The sequence below is a fragment of the Anser brachyrhynchus genome, assembly GCF_964034855.1.
Source record: "Anser brachyrhynchus genome assembly, chromosome: 2".
In the NCBI taxonomy this organism is placed as follows: domain Eukaryota; kingdom Metazoa; phylum Chordata; class Aves; order Anseriformes; family Anatidae; genus Anser; species Anser brachyrhynchus.
In genome coordinates this window covers 84,221,418-84,242,329 of record NC_137695.1, presented here as the reverse complement: position 1 = coordinate 84,242,329, position 20,912 = coordinate 84,221,418, and the positions used below count along the sequence as shown (strand labels likewise).

Genomic DNA, 20,912 nt, shown 5'->3' with positions numbered 1-20,912 from the left:
GAGATCTAAAAGCATACATAAAAATAAGAATAAACTGCAATAGATAGAACAAAAAATTTACTTCAGGATAGGTTTTTCCTTTTGTTTGAGCAGAAAATATGGCTGTGGGAAAAGAACTATATTTTAAGAAAATACTTAATCATTCAAAGAAAAAATAAAGTTTGGTTTTAAAACAGTAGAAATCATTTTCTCAGAAATTCCTTTTTTTTCTTTTTCACAAATTGCTAATGTGCAAAAGTTCATTTTTTCTTCTGATTGTCATGCTCATCAGAAGTCGTTAAATGTATTTACATCTTCTTTATCTGCGAATATTTTGAAATCTGAACCTCATGTTAAGTATGCAATCCCTTCTAATATGGCTGTAAATATCTATTGAACATTTGATCAACCTGAGTAAGCACAAATGATCACTCATCTGCAGCATATATTATTTGTTTCACATGTCCTCTAAACCTTTTCTTCTGTGACAATTGCTCTGTTTTTGCAATATTAATATATTGTCACTGGAAACAAAAACTATATATATATATATATAGTTTTATATATATATATTCATTTAGTTTATATTTTTTGTTTCCAGTGACTACATACATACATATATATACACATATATATAAATACACACAATATACATACATATAAATACACTGAAGGAAAGAGATACATAAGATTCCAAATTTTTAATTTCTATGATTTGTAGTGAACAATTTTTTCCTCAAACTCACTATTATTTTCAATCACATCTTATTTTCATAGTGTATTAAATGCTCCCTTCTTTCTGCTTTTCTGCTTTCTGCCCTAGCATTTTATCTTAATTGTTATGAAATAGTCATCGTATTATTATTTAGGCAGTGTTTTTTGGTCACATCACAGACTTCAGATTTTGAAAACATTCCTGAACTAAATTGTGATTTAAAAATATCACAAAGATTTTGTGAACAGATAATTTGAAAATAAATGTTTAACATAAAGAAAAATGTAATTTTAGCCTTCGAAATACATGTTAACATTTTTAAAGGAGAATTTAAACAGGTTAGGGGTGGAGAGGGGAGAAAGACCCAAAGCAACCAGGAAAAAGCACATCTTTTAAACTCTTTCCTAAAACCTGTTTTTGTCATACATGAGCTTTGGATTTCAACATATTTCTCTGGAAAGTGCTCTAACCAGTTTTACATTTAAAACAACAAAAAGAGAAAAATAAGAACTTTAAAAGTGCCATTTCTTTAAAACATCTTGGAGGGAAAAAAAAAAAAATTAAAAATTACGTGAAGTGACCTGCATACTAGTTTAGGTTTGCTTGCATTGTGAGAATAACCTTTCCAGTGATATATCTTTGTGTCCTCTGTTTTTCTTTCTAGAGTGAAGGGGAAAAAAAAAATGCAGCAAGCTAAAGAATAGGAATGAATGTACCTTTTTGTTTGTCTGTTTTGTTGGCAAATATTCTCTAGGAAGAATGCATGGACTCGGCAAGATGCATGGATGCAACCAGTGTCCAGTTCAGGTTTGTGTGAAATTCTGAAGCAGAACCACAAGGATGACAGAGGCAGCTAGGAATTCTGGGCTATGATGTGTGTGATAGATTGGGAATGCAAGATTAATTCTCATTAAAGCTTGTTGAAATTTTCTAAAACACATGCCATCTTTATTTCCAAGGCAAGCATCTCTTCTTGACCTATGTAAAATATCTGAAATTATATAAAAATATCTAAATTATATTGCACACAGGGATCAGACATTGGAGAGTTTGGTATTAATCAAATGTATTGCACAATAACTATTCATTTTCTACTGCCTTCTCAGGAAAAATGGAAGAGAGAGAAACTACTGTTTCTATGAAAGTTTCTGAAAGACATGACAAGTTAAAATATCCTAAGTTTCAAAATATTTGTACAATTTCTCATTAGCAATGATTCAAGTTTTTACCACTGACAATAATATTTTGTTAAATTATTTTAATTTGATTGAGTCTAGATGTTAATCAACTCAGAAAACACTGTGATTTGAAATAGGCATGTACTTGATACTTTTCATTGTACATACTGAAATTAAAATAAATAAATTCTATTTTATTGGCTCATGCCCAATAAAACATTTTGATGTTAACTAGGTATGGAGGATATCACAGCTCAGTTTTCTGCAGACTGATAGTCTACATTCTAAATCAAGAATGCTAGGTTCCAAAATTTGATTCCCTTTTATAGATTCTAACATCAGTAAGAAATGGATGGATGCACACAGAATTGTGCATCTGTCAGGCAGCAAGTGTTACCAAATTTTTAGGGGAAAATTATGACTAAAACAGAAAGTGTTTCCTCCTTCATCCAATCCATATTTATTTTATGCCTGATCAAAGAAAGGACTAACAACCTTTGTGCTTCTATCTTATTTTATTTACAGATTCTTTTAGCCTTTAAAATCAGAAGGAAATGAAAGCAAAACCATATTGGTTAAAATTACCAAATCTAATTAAAAATTAATAAAGTTATCTCTCTCTTCACTTTAAATAAATAAATAAATTAAATCATTTCAGGAAAACATGATCAGTGATTCTAAACTGGGGAATACAGAATTCTGTGGTTATCAGTATCTCATGGTGCATGGCTTAACCATGTGTTGAGTAAGAATAATATACTAAATTCTGCCTTGCTACCAGGTAGTTAAATGAAGGTCTACTTTAAAAAAAAAAAAAAAAATTACAATAATTTCTTACAAACCCATCACAATGCACAGTCACCCTTCTCCCTTAAGAAAAAATTCCAAAGAACTTTCAAAAAAGCACTGCTATAAGTATGACTTATTAGTGGGGAGGAAGAGTCCATTTCAGCTAGTTTGTCTCTTAGAATCTTGCTACCTAAATATATTTCCAAAGAGGATTTAAAAATAAGTTGTAAGCAAGTTTTACCCCATGTACAAGATATTAATCAAACAAGCCTCTAATTGCTGAAAATTGACATATATACTCATTTAACAGTTGTTTTTCTTTTGCAAGAAACTTCAGAATATGCTTAGGAAACTTGTAATTAAGAAAGATATTCAAATTAATAATCATATATCTCTACTTGTTTTAATCCTTATATATTCCTACTAGCCTCTAGTAACAGAATAATTTCATTAGCTGGCAAAAACTGTTGATACAACTTCTCCTGCTAGAAGTGAATGTCTTCCCTGACTTCATTATCAATGTACTGATAAATGACTAATAGTCTAGCCTATTATTTTAGACACACAAATATAAAAAAGTTCAAAATGTAACTACACTGTACAGACAGGTTATATCATTGAGTATAGATAAGTATAGATCTTATCATTAGATAAGATAAAAGCTAGAATCACTCCACAAGGAGTACATTTAAACTGCAGATATCTATTGATTTAAGATTGTTCTATATACCTCGAGGAAAATAAATTTTACTAAAATGTTAATTAGTGAAAAATTAATTGTTTAGTATGTAGGATAACGAACAGTCTATTTAACAAGATCTTTACATGTGAATACAGTTTAGACAAATTCCTGTTCCCTATACAAATGGTATATACAATAACCCATAAAATATATATCTGAGAAAAAGTACAAGAAAGGGGAAACCAATTATTTTCCAATAACTTAACACACAGTATGTACTGAATTTACATTACATTTCAACCTACAGGCATTCTGTTTAAAAAGGAAATATTTACAGTTGCTAAGCGACAATGTCTTTGTTTATAACATTGTTTTTGAAATGAAAATACTAGAAGGGGAATACAGAGCAAGAATATAATTTATTTCTCAGTCTCCATAATAAAACAACTTTTGCTTACAGAAAGTAAATTAATAAATACTCTTGACAACAAGTTGATCTATGGTTCAGTGGACTTTTTCTTTAGGCATTGCTGTTGTTATTTTGACTTTGCTTTCTAAACATGTGCCTGTAAAAGTACACAGCTATGTGAGAAATAAGAAACTACAGAACTGGCTTATTACATAACAGAATTTCTGAATAATATTTAAAATAAAAAAACACACTCTATCTAAATTTAGCATGACTAGCAGGTTGATGGAGGTGATTCTTGTCCTCTACTCAGCTCTCATGAGACTGCAGTACTGCATTCAGCTCTGGTGTTCCCAGCACAATAAAAACATGGAGCTGTTAGAATGGGTCCAGAGGAGGGCCACAAACTGATCGGAGGGCTGGAACACCTCATCCATGAAGAGAAGCTGAGAGAGTTGGGGTTGTTCAGCCTGGAGAAGAGAAGGCTCCGGGGAGACCTTATTGCAGCCTTTCCGTACTTAAGGAGAGCGTAAAACGAAGATGGGAAGAGCCTTTTTAGAAGGACCTGTAGTGATAAGAGAAGAGCCAATGGATGTAAGAGGGTAGATTTAGACTGGATATAAGGAAGAAAATTTTCATGATGAGGATGGGTTACCCACAGAAGCTGTGAATGCCCCATCCCTGAAGGTGTTCAAGGCCAGGCTGGATGGGACTTTGTGCAACCTGGTGTAGTGGGAGGTGTCCCTGCCCATGGCAGGAGCATTGGAACTAGATTATATTTAAGGTCCCTTCCAAACCAAACCATTCTATGATTCTATGAATTTGGACACAGGCTGATGGAAACTTATAAAACTCAGTTGTAGTAAAAATATAGATTTGATTGTCCAAATGTGCAATCTCTCTTTTAAGCATATGTTTACCTTTGATCACAAAAGATGGAACAGGGACAAATTCTTCACTGTCTCCAAAGTATTCAGGTCACAAAAAGCAAAGATGGTGACAGCGGATCAAGGGATTGCATATTGGTCTCCAGTTGCAGAACACTGTACCTTGTTGAAGGTGTACCTGCATTCCCAAACATGTAGGCAATGGCTTAGCCATTCTGTCTCTGAAACACTTTCTTCTTCTTGTGCCAAATCCCTTACAGAAGGGAAGTGGACTCATACATTTTGTGCACAGGAGAGTCCCATTCCCATAACAACTCTGTTGGAGAGGTGCCACTATAAACCAGTCTTTTTCAATGGCAGAAGGCTGAACAGAAGCTTCATGTTCTATGACAAACTACACTTTTCCTGATTATGTCATCACTTTGTTTCTTAAAAAGACATATGATAATTTTTCATAGCTGTCTTTTTAATTTATTTATTTTTTTCTTCCCTGTAAGTAAATAAGTTCAAGACTTTTTGTATTAAGGAAAATGAGACTGATTATAGACAGGAATGGTGACACAGGCTAACTTCTAATGAGCCTGACTACGGTCACCAGGCTGGCATTTTGTACCACTCATAGGATACACCGTTGTTATTGGTAAGACCTCAGTCTCTTACAAAAATGCACTTGAGCATCATTGTATTATCCAAAGTGACTACATTTGACTGTTTCTTTCTAACTGAAATTATTTTATTTTATTTTATCTTATTTTTTAATACAGTTAGCTTTCATGTCAGCAGATTTAAATAGAAGCATAAAAACATATACACACAAATGCATAGTGGAAATGCTGGTACTTTGTTCTATCTCACATCCCAAATGCTCTGATGCAACCCTTCAAGTTGAACTTCCAAAATCATCCCAGTATTCTAGGGGTGATACATTTCAGATATATTTGATGTAAACAAGCCAAATGCTATGATTAGGCATTTTTTTTTCTTTTTCTTGTTTTTTTCTCTCTTTCTGAAACAACAAAAAAAATATTTTCCATGCTCTTTTTAACCCTCTGTATCACTTATTGAAGAAAACAGAAATGCAAGGAATAATTAAAGCTGATATTCCAGTTATCTAAAGGGATCCACAACAAATGCTTTTAGTAGATTTGTTCTGTATGATAGTAAAATGTGTGAAAACAGATGTTCTGACAACTGACCTTTCAGATTTATGATTTTGGAAGTATTAATTACATTTCCTGACTTTGAAAAGTACTTTTTAATCTGAAGCAGGAAAAGCGTCTTTTCATGCAAGAGACTGAAAAGATGTCTGCATGCTTATTATTCACTTAGATGTATATAAATGGATATCTAAGGCTGAGCTGACTTAAATGCCATGAGTTTTGATTTTGAAAAGCACTTAAACTGCACTTTTGGTTTAATTTCTGCTTAATATAGAATGCTGAAGAAGAAAACAGATTCTAGTATGCTCTAGTGATATTATAAAAGGAGACTATAGTGCAACTAGCTCAGACCTTGTAAACCACTACCAGATGCCAGTAGCTTGTCTATTATCATACATTACTCCTCAAAGGCCAAACAGGACACACATGCATGTGTGTTAAAGCGTATCTTGAAACTTGCTAACCTACAACAGCATGGATGAAGACAAAGGAGATTCCAGAACACTAGGTATTATCACTGTAATATAGCAAAAAAAAAATAAAATATTATCACTGTCTCACTAACAGGTATTGTATCAGTGTAACTACCGTGTAGACAGCTAGCTTTCAAATGAATAAATTGTCTACCTTCAAATTAATAATTGTTCTGAATTCAGTATAATACTGAAAACTTATCATAGAGTTACTGGATTAGTATGTCTACAGTTTCAATTGAAATCAATCATTCTTGCTATTTCAGCAATGATTTTCATTCATTTCACGATTTTAAAACATATCATTTGAATCAGTTGAGACATTAAAGGAAATCAAAGCTGTGGAAACTATTTTTAAATATTGAATAAAATAAAATAAAAAGTTAAAAACAGTATAAAGGTTACTATTTACTTGTAACCTTTAGCATAGTGGTGACATGGAGCCATCTTGAAATACAGAGAGAAAATTACAATCTTACAAAATGAGGAAGTTATTATCCTGTGTTCATACACTTATACATACACTGTACTAGGACTCTTAGAAATGACAAGACTTAATGTTGATTATATAACGTATCTTCTTATTAATTCTAATAATGAATGGAGTAGGAGTGCAATCATTTTATACTTTCCTACTTTAAAGTATTTGATATCTGTTCAGAGCTTTCCCTGTAACACCAAACACTCAATCCATGCTCTCTACTTCACCTGTGACTTTCTAGTCCCCTTTATCAGTGAATGTGTAGATTGCCCTCAATTAAGCAGAATAATCTTATTTAATTCTTCTTTACATGCATCCTTTTAGTTCTACCTGTTTATTTGCTCTGAGCCTTCTCCAGTTCTTATATTGTTATATTACTTTTTGAGATGAAGGAATCAGTTGAGAAAATTGCACATGGCACCCAGAAATGCAGGTAGACCATGGATTTATACAATAACATAATATTACTTGTAGTATTCTTCTCTATTTCTTTCCTATTAACTTTTAGAATTTGATTTTCTTTTATGACCATAATCTAATTTTGATCAACAGACCACAAGTTCCAGTACTTAGCTGGCTTTTCAAGAAACCATCTGTCACAGCCTGACCACTACAGTAATAACCATTAAGTTAGAACCCATTGTTTTATATGTGAAATTAGGACTCGTTTTGTATTTATATGCAGTAAATTTCACCTCTCATTTTAATGCTCATTTTTGTAAAGTCTTACTGTAGTTCTTGACAGTCTGTCTTTCTTTACCATCTTGAAGAACTTGGTATTTCCAAAAAGCAAGCAAACAAACAAACAAAACAAACAAACAAAACCACACTTATAATCTCACTATTCCATCTTTTTTTTCTTTCTCTCTCTCTCTCTCTCTTTTTTTTTTTTTTTTTTTTTTTTTTAATGAGCTTTCTTGTTTAATAGCACAGGTGTCTACACCTGTGTCCTGGGGACTTCCTTCATTATAGGAACTGACGTTTGCTTCCTTTTAATTCTTAGACTTAATCACTTAACCATTTAGTTTTTTTTCTATTCTATTTTTCAATCATTCCCTCCCATGCCACAGCTATCAAAGGTCCTTGAAAACCTTTGGTGAGAATCACTGTTAAAAAAACATTTGGTAAATTCAGGTAGGCTATACTAAAGAGATTGTTCTTATTCACATGCCTGTTTATTTCTCCAAAGTAATTTCTTATAAATTAAGTTTGAAAAAAGATATAATGTTTAGGGAGGCTATGCAGAGTATCACTTTTATATTAAGCTATGATTTATACTGAGTTATAAAGTATTTTCAAAACTATATTTTTCCTGTAGCTGCTGAAAGGTAAGTTATGGCCTGATAAAAGGTAAAGAAACTTTGTTTCACTTGATTTTTTGATTTTTAAGTGGCTGAAGTTTGTTGTTGTTTGTTTGTCTGTTTCTAAAGGTTTCAGACCTTCTTGAGTCTACCAGACTATGATTAAATAGATAGCAAGAAACTGAAGAGCTATTGAATAAAAAATTAAAATCCAAAGAGGAATCTCTGAAATGAACCACGTACCCAAGACATTTACCCAACATTTTTGTGAGGCTGGAATATGTAGTCTTATATGCAATACTTCTGCATATTTTTGATTTTACATCCTGAACAATCACCTCAAAACTTCAGATGTGCTATCCATGTAGTAAAGAGTACAAAGAACAGGTACTATCTATGTAATAAAGAATACAAAGAGCAAGAACACATCCTATCATTGAGAGTAACAAATTAAATGATTTCATAAACAGAGTTTTAGGTATATTGTGCCTTGCAAATGGATATGAGGACACTAAAATTTCAGTAGATGTTCCGTAGATAAATTCATTCCTGTTTCTTTTGAATATGTAGTGGTGCATTAAAAATTATACTAACTTTTTAGTAAAAGAAAACTGTAGTTTTAGACAGTCAAAGTAACACATATCAAGTAAATCAGATTTGTATTGAAGTATTTTATACTACAACAAATATAAAGAAAGGAAAGAGGAAATATGGAAATCTATGAAAATATGGGATTCTTCATTAGTGCTAATCATATATATATATATTTTTTTCCACAATGTTAGTAAATTCAGTGTCTTATATGGTATTGGGTGCATTGGTTTAATGTTAGTAGGGAAGTTAACACCAGGGGAAAGGGAAAATATTTTTTATCCATGTTTTGATCCAGAAAGTGATATCATTTTTCTTCTTGAGGTTTCAGCTATAAACAGTCAGCTTATATGTGCAGTTTGAAGGCAAGAATTTTTGTTAGATAATATTTTGAGAAAACAAGAGATGGTTGGGAGGGTAAGGTAAAGGAGTTTAAAATAAAGGAGTCTTTATGATGAACAAAATATTTTGAAAGGGATCTTAGCAGGCTGATGAATGAAAATCTAAAATTTCAAAGGAGCATTCAAATTTCTTTACTTTTACATGAACAGATTAACTGACCATTCTGTGCTTAATCCAGCACCAAAACTAAATCAACCCTATGAAGCAACAGTAACTTCAGTATCACTGTTCTTCAGGGCATGCAATCCACTTCAGCTGTTTTTTTAAGCATTACAATTGCCTAAACATATGTGAAAATAGTCTAAACTTTTTTTTTGTGTTTGATCTGGTTAAAGCAAATAAGCAGGTGGACCACTTGTCACACTGTGTATGGATGACACTTATTTTTTTCCCCCGAGGATTTTTTCAAATTACCTCAAAGAGAAACTTTGGTATCAAGCAGTTGTTCATAAGCTGTATGTTAGTTTATTCTCTGCCTTATACTAAAAGTCCAAGTGAAAAATTTTGGTTATATTCCTTTTCATCATGTACGTCACTTAGAAAAATGTCTTACTGTTAAATTCACTAGAGCCACTTTAGCCATCATATAGAATTATATTAATAGTACTTTCTATTGATACATTTTGAGCCTTTTTAACCAACATTGTTTTTGTTGCCCACCATAATTTATCCCTCATTACCAGGATGAATATAACATAAAGCAAACAAAATTTTCTACTTTATAATTTTTGTTGGCAGCATTTAACATTTACATACATGGAATATTAGCACAAGGGATACAAAGTAATTATATACTAATGTTTTGCAAAGTGGAAAGACAATATCCTCAGCATCATTGTGCACTGCATTTCAAATGGCACATTTCAGGCGATTTATGCTAATTTCCATCATTTACAGAACATAATGATACAAATCAGTTAGAATTCAGCACAACAGCCTCTAAATGCTCAGAACTATGGAGAACACGTTAATGGTCTCATTAACTGTAAGTTGAGAATTGAATTTCCATTTCTAGACAAAACAGTTATCACTTCACTCATGATCCACAATACTTTTCCTGTCTCATAGGTTACAGCAGCCACTGGCCAGCCCAGTTTCTTTCCCTCAGTGACCTCACCGAGGTCACCCAAAGCAATAAAGAAAGACTGATTATACTGATCTTACCTGAAGTGACCTTATTGTCTGCCTTCTGGTATACCTTGACAAAGGACAGGGATACCCAACTTCACTTCATGTGCTTAGGAGCCTTAAGCTTATACAGAGTTCATAGTTTAAGCCTTTGAAATATTGAAAGGAGAAGGCAATAACAGTCTGAATGTTTGCCTTTCAATTTGACATTACTGTGAGAAGGATAATAAACAGTGTGTTCATAAGAATAAGTATAGCTAAAGCAAGCACAGAGCCATCATTTCTAAAGTACATAAATGCTGGGAGGTATTAGGAGATAAAGGTCAACTGACTGCCCAAAGCCCATCAAAAAGGCTAGTTACATCGAACAGTACAGCTAAGATATATCTTGGATCAACAGCAAAAAGAATTTTCCTTTTTTTCTCTGTCTCCTCCTCAAAATTTTTTATTAATAATTTTGACTATAAAATTGAAAAGGACAGTGATGAGGTGAATAGACCCAAATTTCTTCCAGGTTATACTTAAATATATTAGTCTCATCTAGTCACGCTGAGAGGGTACTATGCAGTTGCTGATCCATAACTGCAGATATATCTCAATTACATAAATCCCTAAACTTTTATTTGCTACAGGAATTAATTAACATAATGACTGTACACTTAATATGCAGTAACTACAAAACTATTTTTCAAAACCCTGTCTTCTGAGTAGTTAATAACCGAAGACTACAGCTATTTATGTTGCATATGCTATAAATTCACAAGCACAACTTAACCTACATTAATCATTGGTATACAATGATTAATCATTATAAATATAGATACCTTCATATATGCCTGAAGCAGGAGCATAGCAGTTACCAAACACCATCAAATCAATAGTTTCTCTAACACATTGTAATATAGTAATCAGAACTGGTGTAAAGGTACAGACTAGAAGAGTAACAAACTAACAAACAAAAAGCTGCCACATTCTTAATCAAGTGAATTCTTAACTGATATCTTTATATGATGAGCAAAAATACCAAAGGTACTCAAAAAGGATAAAAACAATACATTTTTGTAAATGTCAAGTACCACTGCATTGTTGAAACTGAAGATATTGCAATGTAACAGAACTGAAATATCCTCCAGCAATTATATAGCAGATCATTTTCCCTAAGCAACAGTCAATAAGCTACCAAAGGTGCAGTGCCACAAGAACTTGAAATGTTCCCTTAATCTGTGTCAAATGGAACAAGTTGGTTCATTATGACCTAAAGCAGTAGTCAATAGGAGGCTCCGGGGGGGGGGGGGGGGGGGGGATAAATAAAAAAAAATCCATGACTTTCTAGGCCAGTAAAAAACACATCCAGCAGCAACAAAAGCAAAACTCAAAGATAGGCTAATCTGATAGGTAGATTTCCATGGGCTTGATGTAGCAGCAAGGAATCAGCATCAGTTGCAGTAGAACCAACTGCAAAGGTTTAGGGTTTTCTGCTGCCTTCTAGTTGTCTGATCTGTTGAACAGTATGGGACATGTGTGGGACTGAGAACTGGGATTTTGGGAGAGGGCCCCACTTCTGAAGCAATGAAGGAGAGAAAGGAAAGAAAGAATTTGGAGGAGGCATGATGGTTGATGTGAAAAGAGTGCTATAGAAAATGTTCTTGCTTAAAAGTTTTCCCCTTTCAGCTCTAGAAGAAAAATTCAAAAACATCCTCTCCCTTGCAGAAACTATGTGATAAAACTGTGTTGAAAACAGACCTAAACAAATGTTAAATTTTAGGCAAGAAAGGCCACACCATCTGTTGCTATGTACAAACAGCATTATTAGATTATAAATAATGCATTGGCACAGAAAGTATGGCTGCATTCAGTTTATTAGGTTATGAGGCCTATAGAAAGACTCTGTAAATAGAAGAAAAATCATTTTTAAAACTTAAAATACAATCAGAAAATAACCTTATCGAGATGTGAACAAGAACAAGACAGGACTGTGCTATAGACAGGAGTGTGCTATAGACCTGTAAGTCATGAGCAAAAAAAGTAATGAAATATTTAGTTATGATTTAAAGACATGTACAGACAGTAAAACCATGAAGCAGGTGACTTCACTCTTCAGTGCATCAGTCAGTGCCCCTTGAGATACCTACAGTGAGTCAGACTGCATCCAAATGATGGATACAGTAAATAATTGTCCCTTGAACCACTCTGTCACAGATTCTCCTAAGAACAGTTCATCTTTGGATGTGATTTTATACAACAGAGCAAGGAGATTAATATTAATTGATGAAACAGGTTTACAGGATTAAAACATGATTAAATGTGAATAAATCTGGCAATATAAAAGTTAAAATAAATCACGTACCAACTAAAAGAATACATAATTTGATACCTGATAAATGAAAAGGCAGTATATTTTGTGTCCCCAGGATAAAATAAATAATAATAGTAATAATAAAAATAATAATAATAGTAGAGCGGTAGCAATCCTGTGTTTCTAGACAAAATGTTTTCCTATCCTGAGTGTGTCTAGTAACAGGAAACATCATTACTGTGGTGTGCTACTTGTTTGTGTACATTTGAATGGATGGCAAAAATATGCCAAATATGGTAAAGCTAAGAACTGTGCCACTTCGGTAACACAGGGAAAAGTTTGCCATAAGTGCTATGCCCCTTGTGAATGTGTTATATACTTAAATTACATGACCAACTCCTTTTTATCTAATACTGTATAAAGTATTTTTCAAAGAGATTTAGCCCTCCTTATGAAATATTGCTATAATCACAGATAGCAGTCAGGTTACTTTACCCTGCTGCACAACTTCAGGATGACTGTGCACCTTCTCCATGGGTAAGGATGTATAGCGCATTTGTAGTGCAACTGAGCAAACAGCAGTTCAGTCTCAAAGTTTGCTGCTTTCTGAAAGCACAGCTGTTAATGCAAAACTTGTCCTTTCCTAACTCTCAGGGGTGATGGACTGCCATTCTGAGTGTGATCAAGGGGAATTAACAAAGAAATTACTGTGGCATATTCAAGTATTCCTGCACCCATGAACATTCATCTGGTGTTTAGCATGACATTGTTGAAATCATTTTGTACCAACTACATCCATGTGTGACTGGCCCTATTACCACAAGCTGCATTTTGAGACTGTGAAATATGTGTATCACTTGAGATCATAGAAAAAAGTGACCTGAGAATAAACTCATAGACTGAGAAATTTGCAGAGGTACAGTTTAAGCAAGCCAATTTGGACTTGATATGAATAGGAGCCAAGTTTTCAATAAGGCTAATGTGATACGGAGAAAGTGAACAAGATTCCACTTTGACAATAAATTTATAATTACCAACTCAATATGATAGGCTAATTTAGCAACAGGCACACGAAGTTACTTGGAAGATATAATGAGCTTCAGAACAATTTATGCTTCCTGCTTGTTTTTTACATAAATCCAACCACTTTATTAGGAGAAAATCAGATCATTATTTTGGCATTGTGCATATCCATGGCTGTCCCATCTTGAAGACTACATGAAATCCTTGTCTTCCTTCCTCAGAAATCACACAGATGAAGTCAAAGGATGATCAAGTGTGTGGGATAAGTTCCATATCAAATAAGTCTTCTGTATCGAGGGTTTTTATTGTGGGTTTTTTTTTTTTTTTTATGTTTTGTTTTAAGAGCAGAAAGAAGGAGAGGAAAGAGATTTTTAAAATCATGAGCAGGATGAAAAGGTAATTAGGAAAAGCGTTCACTCACCTTAAGTACAGGTAATGGCAACATCAGTTAAAGACAGGAGGTGACAGGTTCAAAACAACCAGACTGAGGTGAGTTCCCTGGCACATTGTAATTAAGCTGAGGAATATTCTGCTGCAAGATGTTTTGAGTTCATCGTTCATGGAACGAGAGTGTTCTGTAAAAAAAGCAGTAATATTTATATGAGTAAAGACAAAGATATCATTTTTGATGCATGGAATCTTCAAGACTTTAATCTTCGCAGGCTGGAAAATCCTGAGAATATATCTATATATGTTTAAAATGTTTCATCATCTTTAGGCTTCTGGTTTTGGCCACATAAAAATGGATTAGGCATATTTTCAGCTTTTGTACGATATGTCTGTCCTTTCTACCTCCTCTGTGGGCTATGAATTTCTCCTTACTTTTCATTCAGGAATAAAAACAGTTAAAAAAAGAATAAAAGGGAGTTTTCTTTTTGCACCATGTTGTTGAATCTGCTGCTGTTTCTTTCAGCTGATGCTTTGAAATTTAGGTGTGTCGTTTCCAAGACCAATGAGAAATGGATAACATCACTCTTAAGAATTTACAAGATTTATTTTTTAATCTGGATTGCAATGCAATCCAATTATCTTTATGTTATATATTATACAGCTTACCTGTATTCAGGATTCTTGAATAAATAGTTTATTTTTATACTTTAGAATTTCCATGTTGTTGATTTATTTTGTTCAGTAGCCTGTATAATTCCCATTTCTTCTGAAAGTTTGAACTCTTATCTTGTGCCTTCAGTGTGTTTACTGAATTTTGAATGAATTTTATATAGAGATGTAGATACCACATGTCAAGATTACCAAGTCTATTAAGACTGTTTCTTACAGAGCAACATTTTTGCATAAAATCACATAACAATAAATATTTTATGTTCCTATATTCTTTAAATAGAAAATATATATATAAAAATGTAAACTGATTTAAAGCATTAAAAGTAATCTGAAGGCTCTTTTACTTTTTACAAATTTCTAAATAATTATGCCTTTCTATCAACTTCAATATAAAATAGGGATTTATTTTTTTTTTTATCATTAACACAGGTTATACCATTATTCTGAAACAAGTAAGGTACATTTATGGCACTAGACATTCATTTATTTGAAGAAAATAAAATAAAGATTGTTAAGAAGAGTTTAACCCAGGGGATGTTATCTGCCATCTGTGGAAGTCCCAGTGTGGTATGCACATTACCATAGTAAATTTGGAATTCTTATAACTTAGAGACATTCAGGAATCAAACACAAGAATACCTATTCAAATACTCAGATGCGAATATTTCCAAAGTTGAATTTTTCATCTGCTTATAAATTATTTACAAATAGACTTTCTTTCTCATCTTTGCAATTTTCAGTGCATTTTGCAGCAAGTTTAGTATCATGGCTCATTTTTCAGCTAAAGAATGTTTGCTATTTTAGATTGCTATTAACTATTTGTTTTTTCACTGATTACATGAATTTAATAACAATTTACGCTTTAAAAGAATTCTCATCTAGTGGCAAAAAACTATGTGTACATTTATATATTATATTTAATATATTGTGTAGATAAGAATCTAAAAAAATCTAAAACTAGTGAAAATGATATGAATTTTTACTTTTTCTTTTCTCCTCAATATTTGACCTACTTTTTTTTTTTTTTTCCACGTAGTTGTTGTAATGCATACTTTTCAATAATTTTTGGTTGATAAAAAAAACTTTTACTAAGACTATTATGTTAATCTCATACATCTGAATTTTACCTCATGAAAACAAAATGCAAAACAGCACATTTCTGGGGAAAATATTTATATATATATGTTATATATAAATAAATATATATATATACTTATCCTTATAACTATACATATATAGTTATCCTTGTGTTTTCCCATATGCATCAGTTCAATTGTTCCTTCCAGTCATTGCATTTAAGACTGCTGATGAAATAAATAAATAAATAGAGAAGGGGGGGGAAAAGAAAAAAAAAGAAAAAAAAAGAAATTATGGACAAGTCAATATCACTATCTATGAAAAATGACATAAGAAATGACTAGACTGAATAGCATTTGGTAAAGAAATGTCCTATGTGAGTGGATCTTTCTGCAAGTTTCAAAGCAAATACATGCTCCACAGAAAGCTAACACCATGTAACAAATAGGGTAAAGATAGAGGTATCTGAGCAAGAGTAATGTTGTACTAATTTTTCACACAAATTTCCTATGTCCTGCTCAAGAATACTACATTTATTTCAAGATAACTAAATGCACAGGCTCAGCAAATGTGAGAACAATGAATTATGAAACAGGGAGAATACAGCATTCTTTTCAGGGATATAGCTAATAGCAGATATTGGGGACATGTACGCACTTATAGTAGTTTGTGTATTTTTTTGGCATATGAAAATCAGGTTTCATTTAAAAAAATGCTGAATCAGTTCTATTTTGGTTACATCCAGATGAGTTAGCTTCTCAATAAAATATGAAAATAACAGAAAATAATCGTTTTTTTGTTTGTTTGTTTTCTCCAAGAAGAGGAAGTCTAGCAATATCTTACAAGTCCACGATTACACCTAGACTTAGTTACTTCTCACCTTTTACTTCCACAAGTAAAATGGCATGCCAGTCATTTATTTCCATTGTCTCATTAGAGAATCACCAATTTGAACGTCCAGCTGTGCCCTGGATAACCTGTTTGGCTAAAATCAGGCTGCTTGGCAATACTACTTCAGTTTAGAAAATGAATTTCACTGATGTTTTAGGAGTTCTGTATTGCAAGTTCCAAAGCAGAAATAGAAGTCTGACCTCATGCTGAAGACAAAGGGGAGTTGCTTGAACTGTGAGTTCAGAGGGTAGGAAAAAAAAAAAAAAAAGGAAAAAAAAAAAAAGCATTTACAGGTCCTGAACTGAGTCCCTTCTTCAATATCAAAGGAAAATATTTTCAAACTGTATGCTTATATATCATTCATATCATCCCAAAGGGACTAGTGGGAAATGGGATATGCAGGGGACTGAAACAATAAAAATCATGTAGGACTCAGGATTTTTACTGAATTGTGAATCAGTAAAATCAATTCCAGCAACCAAACTGAAAATCGTTCATCACTGAAGTATGGCTTCTTATTTGCATTTTTTTTTCTGTAAATAGAGGGGAAAAATGATACTAACATTATATAGGCAGCAATATGTTTTATTATGAGCTGAACTTTCACATTGATATTTAATGTAATTGTACAATTAGTCAACACTGTGGTTTATAATTCCTGTTATTTATGGTAGAGTTAAAATAATAGTACAGTAACAATATTTTTCTCATGGAGGAAAAAGTTTGTTTGGTTTTCTATTTAAAGTATCAAGAGTATTAATCACTCTTATTTATATCAGCAACTGTGTACATGTACAAACTCCTGCACTATCCCAAAAAATATGTGACATGAAAGAGGTTGGCACTGTCAGGGAAATTGCAGTCACAGATCTGGAGATTTGTGAGCTGATTATTTTGTGTGCTCTAAAAAGAGAAAACCACTAGGCACGAGTCAGCAGTCTTTTATTACAACACATGCAAGCAGACACATGATTTATAAGCTTTTGTTTTCAGAAGAAAACTAGGCAAAATTCAAAATAAAACCAGGAATGGCAGCAAAATGGGTGGAAAGATAAGACTTGGAAAATTGTGGGTGGAAACAGAGCTCCAGATCAACAGTATCTTTTATGAGGTTTTTACTATAGAAGAGATCTGTAAAAAGATCCAGACAAGAGCCATGTACCAAACTCTGCAAACATCTATCCTATTCCATGTCCAGATGGAATCAAGACTCCTGATATGTAAAGAATAAAGAAGGAGTAGGAGAGCAGAGCATAAACACGGTAGCCTTTTTTTATAAACAAACAAACAAACAAACAAAAAACTATCCTAGTACTTTGAGGAAATACAAACATGACTGAAGAAGAAGATCCTTGTCTTCTTAGAGCAGCTCAGAACAACTCTTTAATTCAGCTTTGGACTGCTAGAAACATCCTCCTTTGATCTTCATATGTCTTATATGTCTTATGCCTCCCTCATACTGAGTGGCCATATCCCCAGACAGTAAATTTATGTTAGGTTAGAAGTCAGAACTAAGAACAAATCACATACTTGCACAACTTGCTGCAAATGCTTTTTGGAGCTGGTGACATTAACTACCTGTCTGAAGTGTTGAATCCTCACAACCTGTTGTGGTTTAACCCAGCTGGCAGCTAAACACCACACAGCCGTTCGCTCACCCTCCCCCCTCCCTCTCTGGGATGGGGGAGAGAAACGGGAAAGTGAAGCCTGTGAGTTGAGATAAAGACAGTTTATTAAGACAGGAAAATAAAAATAACAATAATAATAATAATAATAATAGTATTAATAATAATAATGTGTATGAAACAAGTGATGCACAATGCAATTGCTCACCACCCATTGACCGATGCCCAGCCTATCCCCGAGCAGCCGCCCCCCCCACCCCAGCCAGCCACCCCTATATATTGTTTAGCATGACGTCAGATGGTATGGAATACCCCTTTGGCCAGTTTGGGTCAGCTGTCCTGGGTCTGTCCCCTCCCAGCTCCTGCTGCACCCCTAGCCTGCTCGCTGGCAGGACAGAGCGAGAAGCCGAAAAGTCCTTGGCTTGGTGTAAGCACTGCTCTGCTACAAGTAAAACATCAGCATGTTATCAGCGCTCTTCTCATCCTAATCCAAAACATAGCACCCTACCAGCTACTAGGAGGAAAATTAACTCTGTCCTAACTGGAACCAGGACAGATATCCACCCCTTATTCCATACAATTTATGTCATGTTCAGGTTACACTCTTTCCAATACCTTGTAATTAATCACCATTTTCATCTATGATATATAGCAATCATGGTAGTGTGACATACAGTATTATATAATAATTAACATACTACAATCCAACTCATGGGCTATTCTCACCCAGTATTAAATCCCCTTGAGGTACACACCAGACCTCCCCATTCTTTTGCATTACCCAGCAAGTGCATACAGGTCCCTGAGCAAAAGCAATCCCACGAATGGGTTTGCCTTTTCCTGAGGCAGGAGTAGCCCAGACTGTTTTACCCAGCATGTTTCTTACGTGCACTACAGGAACTTTATCCCCTTCTACAGTGCGTAACAGGTTTGATTGGGCAGGTCCAGCTCGGTTGGCAGATCCCCTGGTATTGACTAACCAGGTGGCCTTTGCCAAATGTGTATCCCAATTTTTGAATGTCCCTTTCCTCCCCCTGGCTGGAGGCAGAGCCCCTCTAGTCCTGGTCAGAATCTTCATTTCTGTGTTTAAAGGACTGCCTGCTGGAAGTTGGAGCAGCAAACTTTTCAGAGAACCCCTTTTTCCCAATTGTTTTCTTTTGCAACTCAAAAACTTTTGTACCCGTGCCTCTAGGGTCGCAGTAGATTTTCCATCCCATTTTCTCATGTCCTCTCCATGGTCACGTAGGTAAAACCACAGTGTGGCGCGGGGTGTGTGCCCACCATATTGTCTTCCTTGCACAGATGAACATTTACCCCTAATAGCTGAGACACTGGTTGGTACAGGTGGGGAGGAAAATAAACTCTCTTTAAGTTGGTGGACCTCTTCAGAAAGTTTCTCCAAAGTATTCTCTTTTAGCTGGTGGACACTGGTTCGTTCAGGTGGAGGGGAAGATAAATTCTCTTTAAGTTGGTGGAACTCTTCAGAGAGTTTCTCCACAGCCGAGACACAGGCCTGTAGGGAAGAGGAGAGACTTTCTTCGTACTGCCGGAGTTGTTTAGCCACTTCATCCACTGTGGGTTCCTCATCCTCTTTCCAGGCTATTATTGCCAATGAGCTAGCATATGATGATGGTGCACTCCGTACAAACTTCCGCCACATGGGTCGTGTACACTGGACTTCATCTGGATCTGTGGATACTTGTGCGTCGTCTAGGTCCTTATAAATTACTTCCCGTACGGCTAATTCCCTCAGGTACTGAATTCCCTTCTCCATGGTGGTCCACTTGCCTGGTAGACATACAAGTTCTTCCTTGAAGGGATACCTTTCCTTCACAGCTGACAGGAGATGCCTCCAGAGGCTGCAAGATCATGCTCCATCTCCAATTGCTTTGTCAATACATGCGTCTCTAGCAAGGGATCCCAGCCGCCTGGCTTCCCTTCCCTCTAATTCCACATAGTTGGCTCCGGTGTCCCAGCACCGGAGCAGCCAGGTGACAAGCTGCTCACCTATACAGCGACCAAAATCTTTTCGCACATCTCATAGCTCACGCTGGTATAGGGTTCGGGTAGTTACTGTTGATTTTTCGACATCCTCATCCTCATCTTCATCCTCCTGCACATTTGATGGCCCAGCCTCGTCTTCTCTATACCTAGACCTAGCAGAAGACTGTCTGCGTTCTAAATGACCTGAGCCTCTATACCATTTTTTTCACCTTGTCTACAGGGGCAACTTGCACTGCTACAGCTCGTTTCTCTGACCCAGCCACAGGGTCTGCCACAGGGCTTGGAATACCCTCTGCAGGGGCAACTTGCACTGCTGCTGACCCAGCGACAGGAGTGGGAGCGGCTGCAGGAGCTGGAGCTGCTGCAGGGGCTGGAGCGGCTGCGGGAGCTGGAGCTGGAGCGGCTGCAGGAGCTGGAGCTGGAGCAGGGGCTGGAGTGGCTGCAGGAGCTGGAACTGGAACAGCTGCAGGAGCTGGAGAGGCTGCGGGAGCTGGAGCGGCTACAGGGTCTGTCGCTAGGTTGATAGTAGCATCAATTGCAGCTTGATAGGCACAAGCCAGACCCCAGCACGCTACAGTGATTTGTGTCACTTTGGAACTGCCAGAGTCATGACACCTTTTTTTCAAGCATTAGCATTCTGCCAGCTTTTTAGGATTTTGCAGTTGTTCAGGGGTGAATGTCCAAAACACTGGAGATGACCACTGCTCTAGAAACCTGCCCATATCCTCCCACACTCCCTGCCACTCGCAACTATCCCGC

The 20,912-nt window shown here is 35.1% G+C and overlaps 1 long non-coding RNA gene across 1 annotated transcript; it reads right to left on the bottom strand.

The window, feature by feature from the left end:
* Nucleotides 1-276: 276 nt before the first annotated feature.
* LOC308190321 lies at nt 277-18,685 on the bottom strand. Its single transcript, XR_013947075.1, has 3 exons — nt 18,358-18,685; nt 13,916-14,069; nt 277-4,317 (listed from the first exon to the last, which is right to left on the bottom strand). It is a non-coding gene; the product is annotated as an uncharacterized lncRNA (long non-coding RNA).
* Nucleotides 18,686-20,912: the final 2,227 nt, after the last annotated feature.